We start from the raw sequence: 12,756 nt of genomic DNA, 5'->3' as shown, positions 1-12,756 counted from the left end.
AACAGGTATTCTCCTAGGACAGTAGGATTAGTCCTCGCACATGGGTGACATCAGATGGAGCCCGGCACAGAAAACTTTTGTCAATGTTTCTAGAAATTTTGACTGACACACTCAGCATGCCCAGCATGCCACTATCCATGCGTCCACGCGGGGTCCCTCTTCAGTCACGTAACCTGTGGATGTGCCAGGGGTTTAGGCACCGGACGCTTGTCAACTGAGCATCTGCTTCCTGCACCTGACTGCAGGTACTTTTTTTTTTCTTGTTTGTTTGTTTTTTTAACTTTTTTTTATTTTTAAGAGTTGTTCGTCCTACTTAATATCCCAATGATATTAAGTAGGATGCAGTTTTAGGAGCGCTCAGCAATTAACGCTTGCTCCGGGCAGTGAATAGCAAATAGCTTCATTCACATGCATTTGCATGTGATGAGCGCTATTAGTTTCACTCTGCATTAGACGCGTGTTGTAGAGGCGCTAATCCCCTTATTGCATAAGGAGATTACTTATGCTTATACAACCCACGTTCAACTGCGGGTTATACAGTGCGCTCGGTTGAACGCACTGTATTGCACCAGCCCCTTAGATAATAAGCCCTATAGGGACAGGGAAATACTCACAGTACCTGAATGCAATCTACTTTGAAGTGTCACAAAAGGCGAAACAAATAAACATATAAATATATCTATTACTGAGACCCTTGCATTATTTCAGAATTGCTCAGTTATCCAAAATAAATGTCTTCAGGTTCAGGAAAAACTTTACTTTCTCGGAAACTTTTCTATTTGATCCTATTTCCTCCTTTCTCAATGTAAAGTGACTGCTTCTGCAGTATCAACAGATATGAAAGGCAGTGCTACAAGAACCTTAATATACAATCATTAAACAAAAAACATGCTACAATTCCACCAAATGAGGACACCTTCCCCAGAGAAAAGTAATCATAAAATCTGCCAAATATATACTTTTAGAAGTAATCAAACCAAAGCACATTTGGTTCTGTTCATTTCTTTAACACACAAAGCCACAAAGAGGTTTGGTTTTGAAGAGTCATTTATATATATGCTGTTATCCTAGGAGCTTAACATGGTAAGAGAGAAGCAACAGCAATAATGTGTTATACACTAAAAAGAAAAAAAATTAAAGATAGAATAAGAGAAGTATAAAGAGAAAGAATGAACAAGGAAAGTACAGGGCTTAAGCCATAACTGATCAAACTACTTATTAAAGGTTATAGAGGGATTCGCTGTTGCATAACAGTGGTTTAATGCATATTAAATAAAGCATTCTGGGATTCTCAGTTTTGCAGAAATTCTGGCATTGTATAGCATAATATAATGCTTGGGTAGACAAACATTTATTTACAATTTGTAGTCACCCAGGTCTTAATAAATTTCTTTAAAGTTTGCTCTGGGTCTCTAAGATCAGGACAGTTCAGTTTTTGGGTTCTAAATGATGAATAGCAATGCAAGTAGACATACTGCTACAGCTAGGAAAAAAGTATGATTTTTAAAACCCTCAAAAACTATAAAGGAAGACTATAACAGATTATCTCTCATCACATTCACTGAAGGGATTTATTAAAGGTTTCCCTGGCCAGAAGAGCATCTTGAATGTCAAGGTTCAATCCAGCAGTGAAGTGAGACAACATGCCATAAGATGTCTTGGTAGGGAAACAAAGAAGCATTTTCAGAGATCTTCTACTACACTAGCAATTCAGAGCATTAGGGGGAAAACACGTCAGAGATCTCAACAAAAGGACATTTTTTTTTCAGAGTTTGGAAAAATTTTAAGGTGGTAAGCATTACAACTCAGTTTAGTCATTTTTTTCTATTATTTACCGACTTGAAAGTTGTACCATGTAGCTAGCCTGATGGATCAATGGCAGTGCTATTAAACAGCCATGAAGGAGATATGGGTTCAGTTCCTCAATTGCCCAGTTTCTGCTACTCAGGCAGGCTGAGAGATGCTGTAAAGGTAGTATCCTTGCTGGGGGAAGTTGACAACAATGCTGCCACTGCAGAGATCGCACAAATGTCATGAGGGACTCCTGTTGCTGAGCTAGGTCCCAACCTGTTGATGTACCTTCCACCTATTCCTGGTGGTTAGTCCACTGTGATGACATCTCCTCCCTGTTGACATCATCTGCAGGACCCATTTAAGCAATCCATACTGTAGGGGTGGGTTGCTTCCAAAGGGGCACACCTAAAGGGATCTTCCTATTGGGAGCGACGAGAAGATTGAGAGATTAGGGTTTGATGCTCTTTAGGGCTGATGGTTAGGCTTGTAAATAATATGTAGTCAAAGATAGATTGCTTATTATTGTTACTATTATATGAATAATTTGAGCATGCAGATTAGCAGTTCTGGGATTGGTTTAGCAAATGTTGCTTACCTGATGTAACAGGTGTTCTCACAGGACAGCAGGATGTTAGTCCTCACAAATGGGTGACATCGAGGATGGAGCCCACCACGGAAAACTTCTGTCAAAGTTTAAACAGAACTTTGACTGGCCCCTACTGGGCATGCCCAGCAAGGCACTGACCCTGCAGCCAGCAGGGGTCTCCCTTCAGTCTGATTTTCAAAGCTACAGGCAGTGCCTAAAAAAGTAAAAAGTAAAACGAACCCAACACCGCGGGGTGGCGGGCGGGTTTCGTGAGGACTAACATCCTGCTGTCCTGTGAGAACACCTGTTACATCAGGTAAGCAACATTTGCTTTCTCACAGGACAAGCAGGATGGTTGTCCTCACAAATGGGTGAGTACCGAGCTGAGGATGTCCTGACGTGCACCAAATGCACCCAACGGCGTGCAACAGGCACAACAACTGGGGTGGAATTTGGGAAAGGGCATCCGCACCCTACCGGGCAGGTGGAAGGGTGTTGGTACATCATGTTGGAAAAAGGTTACGCAAGACAGATTGGCCGAAGATGGAGTCCTGTCTTCCAGCTTTGTCCAAACAATAGTGGGCTGCAAAGGTATGGAGAGAACTCCAGGTTGCAGCTTTACAGATGTCAGGAAGCGGCACCGATCGAAGGTGTGCCACCGAAGTCGCCATGGCCCTCACAGAGTGTGCTTTCACACGGTCTTGAAAAGGAATGCCAGCTTGCTGATAGCAAAAAGAAATGCAGTCCGCCAACCAGGAGGAAAGAGCCTGCTTACCCACAGGATGTCCTAACTTGTTAGGATGGAAAGAGACAAATAATTGAGTGCTCTTCCTGTGAGCAACTGTACGGTCTAGATAAAAAGCTAGAGCTCGTTTGCAGTCTAGGGTATGCAGAGTCTGTTCCCCGGAGTTGGAGTGGGGCCTGGGAAAAAAGATAGGTAGTATGATGGATTGATTAATATGAAACTCAGAAACTACCTTAGGTAAAAATTTAGGGTGAGTGCGGAGTACCGCCCGGTCCTGCAGGAGCTTAGTGTAAGGCGGATAGGTAACTAGGGCCTGCAATTCACTAACCCTGCGAGCTGAAGTGATAGCCAAAAGGAATAACACTTTCCATGTGAGATACTTTATTATTTATTTATTTTATTTATTTTATTTATTGTTTTTGTTATACCGAGTTTCATGATAGGCATCACATCAACCCGGTTTACAAATAACAAGGAGTGTAAAGCATAACGTAACGTAAAAAACAATATTTTCAATAAGAACCTTGAACTTTAAATACAGTGAATCAGAAAAAGGGAGAGGGAAAGTTACAAAAAACAAGGAAAATAAACTTGGGATGGAAGGGGAGAAATTGAACAGCACAATATTTACATTTCAGCCTATTGATACATTAGAATAGCAAGTGAAAAAATAAGACTATGAAACGGTACATAGGTAATCAAATGAATAAATATAACAGTTGTGAATGGTAATAGTATGATAAATATTCAGCAGGAATTAGTGAGAGAGGGTTTGAGGTTGGTTGATTCGTGTTTACATTCCATTATTGCATACGAGTTAGTGCTAGTGAGAGGAGGTTTTATTCAAGGCTTGGAAATGCTTTTTTGAAAAGCCAAGTTTTTAGTCTTTTCCTAAATGTTAAAGAGCATGGCTCTTGTCTCAAATCAGGTGGGATCGAGTTCCAGAGAGCTGGACCTGCTGATGAGAAGGCTCTGAGACTCAAGGATTTATGTTGGTAGGTTTTGGCCTTTGGAATTTGGAGTGACTCTTTGTAGTGTTCCCTGATAGGCCTGGCGGAGGTGAATTTTTTAAGTGGTATTTGTAGGTCAAGTTGCGTGTGTTGGTTGATAGTTTTGTATATGATGTTAATGGTTTTGTACATGATTCTATAGTGGATCGGAAGCCAATGGAGGTTTTTGAGAATAGGTGAAATGTGGTCAATTTTCCTGGAATTTGTAAGGACTCTGGCTGCAGAGTTCTGAACCATTTGTAAAGGTTTGGTGTAAGAAGCTGGGAGGCCTAATAGTAATGAGTTGCAATAATCTAGTTTGGAAAAGATTATTGCTTGCAAGATTGTTCTGAAGTCCTGAGTGTGAAACAGCGGTTTTATTCTTTTCAGGATATGTAATTTGTAGAAGCAATCTTTGGTGGTTTGGTTAATGAATGTTTTGAGGTTGAGACGATTGTCTAGGATGGCTCCTAAGTCTCTTACGTGGGTTGTTTGAAGGAGTGTGGGTGGTTTAGGAAGTGTGTTATTGTTTTCCGGTGATATGAGCAGGAATTCTGTTTTCGAAGCATTGAGTACAAGGTTTAGACTGTTGAGGAGAAGTTTAATTTCTAATAGGCAACTGTCCCAGTATTCCATTGTTTTTGAGATTGATTCTTTTATAGGGATTACGATCTGTACGTCGTCTGCAAAAAGGAAATGTTTCAGGCTTAATTTTGTTAGTAGTTGGCAGAGTGGTAGCAGGTAGACATTGAAAAGGGTGGGTGAAAGTGATGATCCTTGCAGCACTCCTCTATTAGAAGGGTGGTATTGGGATTCTTTATTATGAATTTTGACTCTGTATCCTCTGTTTTCTAGAAATGTTTTGAACCAGTTTAGTGTGGCACCTGTTAAACCAATGTTTGCCAGCTGTTTTAGAAGAAGGGCGTGGTTGACGGTGTCAAAGGCCGCCGAGAAGTCAAGGAGGATTAGAAAATATGCTTGGCCTTTATCAATACCAGAGAGTAGGTAGTCCATGAGTGAAATTAGTAGCGTTTCAGTGCTTGCGGCTTTGCGAAAACCATATTGGTTTGGGGACAGAATACTGTGGTCCTCTAGGTAGTTGGATAGTTGGGTGTTTACCAGTTTTTCCATGATTTTAGCTATAAATGGTAGGTTGGAAATAGGGCGGAAGTTGTTGGGATCACATGCATTTAGATTTGGTTTTTTTAGCAGTGGCTTGATTGAGGCAGTTTTTAGGTCATCTGGGTAGATGCCATGTGATAAGGAGCAGTTTATAATATCTGCTAGGGTTTTTGCTATTGTGTCCGGGATAAGAAGAAGCATTTTGGTAGGGATTTGATCAAATGGGTGTGATGACGGTTTCATTCTTTTTAATACATTTTGTATCTCTGTGATTGTGATGGGTTCAAAGGCATTAAGCTGGATGTCTTTATTTTGGGGAAGATATGTGTTATCTGGAGACGTAGTGTTTGGAATCAGCTGATTAAGGAGATCCGATATTTTTTTGTTAAAATGAAGAGCCAATTCGTCTGCTTTAGTCTGGGCTTGTTCGGGTGGTATATCTGGAGTGATAGGTTTAGTGAGGCTGGAAACGAAGGCGAATAGAGCTTTTGAGTCAAAGCTGAGATGATGAACCTTTCGGGCATAGTAGTCTCTTTTGATTTTCAACGTGGTACTTTTGTAAAGATGGAGTGATCGTTTGTAATCAGAGAGTGAGGCTGGTGAAGGGGCTTTGCGCCATTTTCTTTCTTTTTGCCGAAGTAATTGTTTGAGTTTTCGTAGTTCATCATTATACCAGGGTTGACGTTTGGATGTATTAGCAGACCTTGTTTTGGTTGTCAGTGGGCAGAGAGTGTTTGCTATAGATTTTGTTATTTTGGACCAGGATTGGAGGGCAGCGTTAGGGGTAGATACTTCAATGAGTGGTAGATCCGAGGTTAGAGCTTTACTTAGATGTTCCGAGTTGCAAGGTTTCTGTATAGGAAAGAGGGTCTTGAGTTGAGTTTGGAGTCTGATCGAGGTAAGGAAAAACTGGTGGAGATTAGAGAATGATCTGACCATGGGACTTTTTTGCAATTTGGTTGTTTTGTAAGAGAAATACCAGTGTTTGTAAAGAGTAGATCGAGCGTGTAGCCTGCTTTGTGGGTGGGTTTATTGATTTGTTGTCTGAATCCCATCGCTGACAGTGCGGTGAGGAGGGCTTCACAGTTTGTAGAGAGGGGAACTTTGTCAACATGTAAATTGAAGTCACCCAGGATTATAGCAGGGGAGTCAAGATTGAGATGCAGAGTTATGGTTTCGATGATAGGAGAGGAGTCTGACTCTAGTAAGCCTGGCGGGGCGTAGACTAGCAGGATTTGGAGTTGTTCTGATTTGAACAATCCTAGTTCTAGTTTAGTTACTGTACTGATGGGGTGGTGTGAGAACCTTAAGGATTTTTTTGCAGCTAGGAAGATACCCCGTCCTCTTTTTTTTTGTCTTGGGATGGAGAAGAAATCGTAAGTCTGCGTTGGTAATTGGTTAATGAGTGTGATGTCCGTGGATTTGAGCCATGTTTCTGTTATGGCGCAAACGTCTGGGGTTGTGTCCTGCAGTATGTCGTTGAGTATAAGAGTTTTGTTGGTGAGAGATTGGGCGTTGAATAGGATTATGGTGAATAGGGTGAGGCCTAGTAACTGTGTAGTGGGGGAAATCATGATTGGGATGAGTGATTTGTAGGTGCGTGGTCGGTAGTACATTATTGTTCAGGTTGGATCGGTGCTGGATGAGTGCTACCGGAGCTTGGATGTGCTGCTAGAGACTGGATGTGTGCTTCTGTAGCCTGGATGAGTGCTGCTAGAGATTGGATGCGTGCCTCTGGAGACTGGATGCGTGCCGCAGGAGACTGGATGCGTGCCGCAGGAGACTGGATGCGTGCTGCTGGATGAGTGCCTCTGGGGACTGGATGAGTGCTGCAGGAGACTGGATGAGTGCTGCAGGAGACTGGATGAGTGCTGCAGGAGACTGGATGAGTGCTGCAGGAGACTGGATGAGTGCTGCAGGATGAGTGCCTCTGGGGACTGGATGAGTGCTGCAGGAGATTGGATGAGTGCCGCTGGAGACTGGATGAGTGCTGCAGGAGACTGGATGAGTGCTGCAGGAGACTGGATGAGTGCTGCAGGAGACTGGATGAGTGCTGCAGGAGATTGGATGAGTGCTGCTGGAGACTGGATGGGTGGATGTGTGATCGCTGGATGGATGGATAAGGGTGGGTAATGGCTCTTGCTCTGGGACGCTCCAAGGAGCGCACTAAGGGGCAAGCCCCTCAGGTTGCGCTCCTTCGGGTGTGCGACGCCTGGTGCGCGACGCCCCAGGGAGTGTCTGCAATTTAAGGGCCTGAAAACAGTGCTGGGCTAGACGGCTGGGTTGGGGGTGGGAGCAGTATTACTCACCACGTGGTCCTGCTGCTTCTCTTTATTTTGCAGGTTTCTGAGCCCTCTTGTCTCTTTTTTTCTCTTAATTTCCCGGTTCACTGTTCACTGCTGGCTCACAGAAGGGAGGGGTGAGCGGGCTCTTGCCCCGACTGAGCTGTGCCGACCGCACGAGCCCCTGCAGTGGAGGAGGACAGAGACTGAGAAAGGATCCTGGCAGAAAGAGGGACGCCCAGGGAAGCGTCTGTAATTTAAACGCCTGAAAACAGTGCTGGGCTGGGGGTGGGAGCAGTATCACTCACCACGTGGTCCTGCTGCTTCTCTTTATTTTGCAGGTTTCTGAGCCCTCTTGTCTCTTTTTTTCTCTTAATTTCCCGGTTCACTGTTCACTGCTGGCTCACAGAAGGGAGGGGTGAGCGGGCTCTTGCCCCGACTGAGCTGTGCCGACCGCACGAGCCCCTGCAGTGGAGGAGGACAGAGACTGAGAAAGGATCCTGGCAGAAAGAGGGACGCCCAGGGAAGCATCTGTAATTTAAACGCCTGAAAACAGTGCTGGGCTGGGGGTGGGAGCAGTATCACTCACCACGTGGTCCTGCTGCTTCTCTTTATTTTGCAGGTTTCTGAGCCCTCTTGTCTCTTTTTTTCTCTTAATTTCCCGGTTCACTGTTCACTGCTGGCTCACAGAAGGGAGGGGTGAGCGGGCTCTTGCCCCGACTGAGCTGTGCCGACCGCACGAGCCCCTGCAGTGGAGGAGGACAGAGACTGAGAAGGATCCTGGCAGAAAAAAAAAATTCACAGGAGTGCAGAGGTTCGAAAGGAGGTTTCATTAGACGACCAAGAACCAGGTTAAGGTCCCAAGATGGGGCCGGAGGACGTAAGGGTGGCTTCAGATGGAGCAAGCCTTTAAGAAAACGTGTTACCAGGGGTTGTACTGAAATAGGGACACCCTGTACACCTTTATGGAAGGCGGCTACCGCACTGACATGCATCCTAATGGAAGAGGTCTTTAGACCGGATTCTGATAGGTGCCATAAATAGTCCAAGAACTTAGAGATTGGACAGGAAAGGGGATCAAGGGACTGAGAAGTGCACCATGATGTGTACCTTTTCCATTTATATGAATAGGATCTTCTGGTAGAGGGCTTTCGTGAAGCTATCAGGACACGAGAAACCGAATCCGAAAGGTTAAAAGGCTGAAGGACTAACCTTTCAACATCCATGCCGTCAGGGACAAGGCTTGGAGGTTGGGATGGAGGAGGCATCCGTCGTTTTGAGTGAGCAGATGCGGATCCGTTCCCAGAGGGATGTGCCTGCGGATGGAGACATCCTGGAGTATGGGAAACCACACTTGGCGTGGCCAGTGGGGTGCTATCAGGATCATGGTTCCTCCGTCCTGGCGTAGCTTCACGAGAGTCCTTGACAGAAGAGGAAGTGGAGGGAATGCATAAAGCAGACCTGTCGTCCACTTGAGGGAGAAGGCATCCCTCGGCTGAAAGTGTTGGCTCCGAATGAGAGAGCAGTAATCGTCCACTTTGTGGTTCTGAGGGGACGCAAAGAGGTCTATGCGGGGAAAACCCCACTTGTGAAACAGAGAGGTCACTACCAGGTAAGTGGCCCTGAGGTACATAGAGTGGGAGAGGGCTTCCGCCCAGATCTGCGCAGCTTCCTGACACAGAAGGAAGGAGCCTGTGCCTCCCTGCTTGTTTATGTACCACATGGCCACTTGGTTGTCCGTCTGGATTAAGATTATCTGATGGAATAGATGATCTTTGAAAGTTTGGAGTGCAAAGCGGATTGCGCGAAGTTCCAGGAAATTTATCTGGTGTTCGGCTTCCTCTTTGGACCATAACCCTTGGGTTTGTAATTCGTCCACATGGGCTCCCCAACCGATGTGAGAAGCGTCGGTGGTTAGGATTACTTGCGGATCCGGTGGAAGAAAAGGTAAGCCCTGAAGGAGGTTGACCTGAGTTGTCCACCAGGTTAAGGATAGGCGCAGGGCTTGTGTGACTGTGACTATGGAGGACAGAGACTGAAAAGCTTGAATCCATTGGTGTCGTAGAGTCCATTGTGTTACTCTCATGGCTAGTCGGGTCATGGGAGTGACTTGAACCGAGGATGCCATGTGTCCTAGGAGAATGAGGAACTGGCGAGCCGTGGCAGTGTTTTGAGACTGGAGCTGGCGAGCCAGGGATATTAGGGTGTGGACCCTCTGAAGAGGAAGGTAAGCCTTTGCCTGCAAGGTGTCCAAGTCTGCTCCAATGAAGGATAAGGTTTGAGACGGGACTAAGCAAGATTTCTCGTAATTGACAAGAAACCCTAAGGAAAGGAGTGTTTGAATTGTCAATTTTAGGGAGGATTGAGCTATGTGTTGGGAGGAGGCCCTGATTAGCCAATCGTCCAGGTAGGGGTAGACGTGGACACCTTCCTTCCTTAGGAATGCTGCTACCACTACGAGACATTTGGTAAAGACTCGTGGGGCAGAAGCCAGACCGAAAGGTAGGACACGGTATTGATAATGGTCGTGGCCCACAAGAAACCGCAGATATTTGCGATGGGATTGTGTGATCGCAATGTGGGTATAAGCGTCCTTGAGGTCGAGAGAGCACAGCCAATCCCCCTTTTGCAACAGAGGGAGCAAGGCGCCCAGGGTTACCATCTTGAACTTTTCTTTTTGCAGATACTTGTTGAGGGCCCGAAGGTCCAGAATTGGACGTAGCCCCCCTGATTTCTTTGGTATTAGGAAGTATCTGGAATAGAATCCTTTCCCTTGTTGACAAGGAGGGACGGGTTCTATAGCATTTGATTGTAGAAGAAGGGATACTTCTTGATGTAATTGAGTGAAATGGCTGGTTAGACTCCATGCCTGAAGGGGCGGGGAGTCTGGCGGAAGTGTTATGAAGTTGAGGTGGTAACCCTGTGCGATAATTGCTAGCACCCACTGATCTGAGGTGATCTGTTTCCAACGGTGTAAGAAGTGGAACAGTCGACCCCCCACAGGGATGTGTGGAAGAGGGAGATGGCATGTGCTCAATACAGGGAAGTCAAAGGCCCGCCGTAGGCCCAGGAGGTGGGGCTACAGTAGGTCTTTGCTTTCTCGGCTGACGAGGCTGAGGCCTGTTAGAGGACCGTGCAGGACGAGCCCTAGTTGACGGAGGGTAGTAGCGACGTGGTCGAAAGAACGACTTCTTAGAGTCCTTCTTTTGCGGTTGCTTGGAGGTCACCTCAGGTGGGACAGATGAGAGTTGTTTCAACGTCTCATGGTGGTCTTTTAACTCCGCCACAATCTGTTGAATTTGCTCTCCAAACAAATTGTCGCCTAAGCAGGGCAAATCAGCAAGACGATCTTGGACTTCTGGGCGAAGGTTGGATGACTTTAACCAAGCCCAACGTCTGGCTGAGATGGCTGTGGCTGAAACCTTCGTGGAAGCATCGAATATGTAATAGGCAGTCCTAATCTCGTGCTTCCCTGCCTCAAATCCCTTGTGAAGAAGGGCTTGAAGCTGTGGTTGGTATTGGTCCGGCAACGTGTCAGCATAGTCTTGCATCTGCTTAGATGGCTCTGTTGTATTGAGTCATGTAAAGTTGATATGAAGCTATGCGTGAAATCAACATAGCTCCATGATACACTTTCCGTCCTACACTATCCAGGAACTTGTTGTCCCTGGTAGGTGGGGTAGAAGAGTGCGGCTTAAGACGCTTGGCCTTCTTCTGCGCGGACTCAACCACAACAGAGCGATGATCCAGTTGAGGTTTTTGGAAACCTGGTGCTGACTGGACAAGGTATGTGGAGTCAGCTTTCTTGTTAACTGGTGACACCGATGAAGGAGATTCCCAGTTTTTCTTGAGCAGATCCAAAAACACCTGGTGTATAGGGATGGAAGCGATGATTTTTGGAGCATCCAGAAATTGAAGTAGTTCCATCATCTGGTGTCTGTCATCAGCTTCAGATTGTAGTTGAAAAGGTACAACTTCTGACATCTCTTTCACAAAATTAATGAAAGATAGATCCTCAGGAGGAGATCTTTTTCTACTCTCTGTAGGAGATGGTGGCGAAGGCAGATCTGTGTCAGAAGAGGTATCATCATCATCACCCCAGGTATCGTAGGGATCATGTGTGGCTTGTAGCCCTGATGGACCTGGCTGAGGCTCTGAAGGCATCGATGGAAACCGAGGTGGAATCGGTGCGGTAGGTGGAACCAGAAATGGCATCGATGGCTTCGGTGCTGCCGATGGAATCGGTGCCTGGCGCGGAATCGATGGAGCCGAAGGATAAATCGGTGGAGATATACCAGAAGGTACCGATGGAACTACCCCGGAAGGGGGAATTCGAAACGGTGTTTCTCCTGCCGATGAGAAACCAGTCGGAGACGGTGGTGTTGTCGATGGCACTGGAATCACCGATGGAAGGGCCGTCATGAGTGCCTCCATGCGGCTCAGTAGCGGTGCTAGCGCTTGTATCAACGGCTTGGTGGTCGGTTCCCTCCTCGGTGGCGAAGCCGGTGCCGGCGTCGGTGCCGGGGGCGGCACTGGAACCGGTGCCGGAGACGGTGCCGATGGAGGTTGTAATTTCTTCATCGCTTTCTCGATGGCCTCCTGGACCAGCCGGTCCAGTTCTGCCCGGAGACCAGGGGTAACCATACCCGGCTCGACGGGAGAGGGAGGCTGAGGCAGGGCCGGAGGGACCACCGTAACCGGTGGGATCACGGCCCCCACACCCCGAGAGGGTGAGGGTTTCCTCGATGCCGGCGAACGAGACGTGGAGGGCGTCCGGTCTGTTCGCGGCTTCTTTGTCGGTGGCTCGGCTTGAGCAGAGGTCGATGGCTGTGGATCTTCGACAGGCCGGGACTTATGCCGTCGATGGCGGTGCTTTTCTTTCCGATCCCCTCGCCCATCCGGGGAAGGGACGGGAGTCGACGGCCGAGAAGCGATCGATGGCGGACGGTCACCGGAGGGTTGACGATGATGGTACAACTTCGACGGTGCCGGTTCCGATGACGTCGATGCTATCGATGGCGTTGGGGTTGGTGCATGGAAGAGGAGCCCCATCTTCTCCATCCTGGCTTTGCGACCCTTGGGTGTCATTAAGGCACATTTGGTGCAAGTCAGGACATCATGCCCACTACCCAAACACATTACACAAACCCTGTGGGGGTCTGTGATGGACATAGTCCGGGTACAATCCGGACAACGACGGAACCCCGTTGCCATGGCTGGAAGCCAAAATTTAGGCTG

The 12,756-nt window shown here is 46.9% G+C and overlaps 1 protein-coding gene across 1 annotated transcript in view; it reads right to left on the bottom strand.

Annotated features, from left to right (window-relative positions):
• Window positions 1–12,756, bottom strand: part of PTPN4 (protein tyrosine phosphatase non-receptor type 4) — a 685,809-nt gene that overhangs the window by 472,174 nt on the left and 200,879 nt on the right. The gene's annotated exons all lie outside the window — the stretch shown is intronic.

Source organism: Rhinatrema bivittatum, chromosome 6 (genome assembly GCF_901001135.1).
Source record: "Rhinatrema bivittatum chromosome 6, aRhiBiv1.1, whole genome shotgun sequence".
NCBI lineage: Eukaryota > Metazoa > Chordata > Amphibia > Gymnophiona > Rhinatrematidae > Rhinatrema > Rhinatrema bivittatum.
Note: the sequence above shows the minus strand (reverse complement) of the source record. Positions and strands in the feature narration are given on the sequence as shown.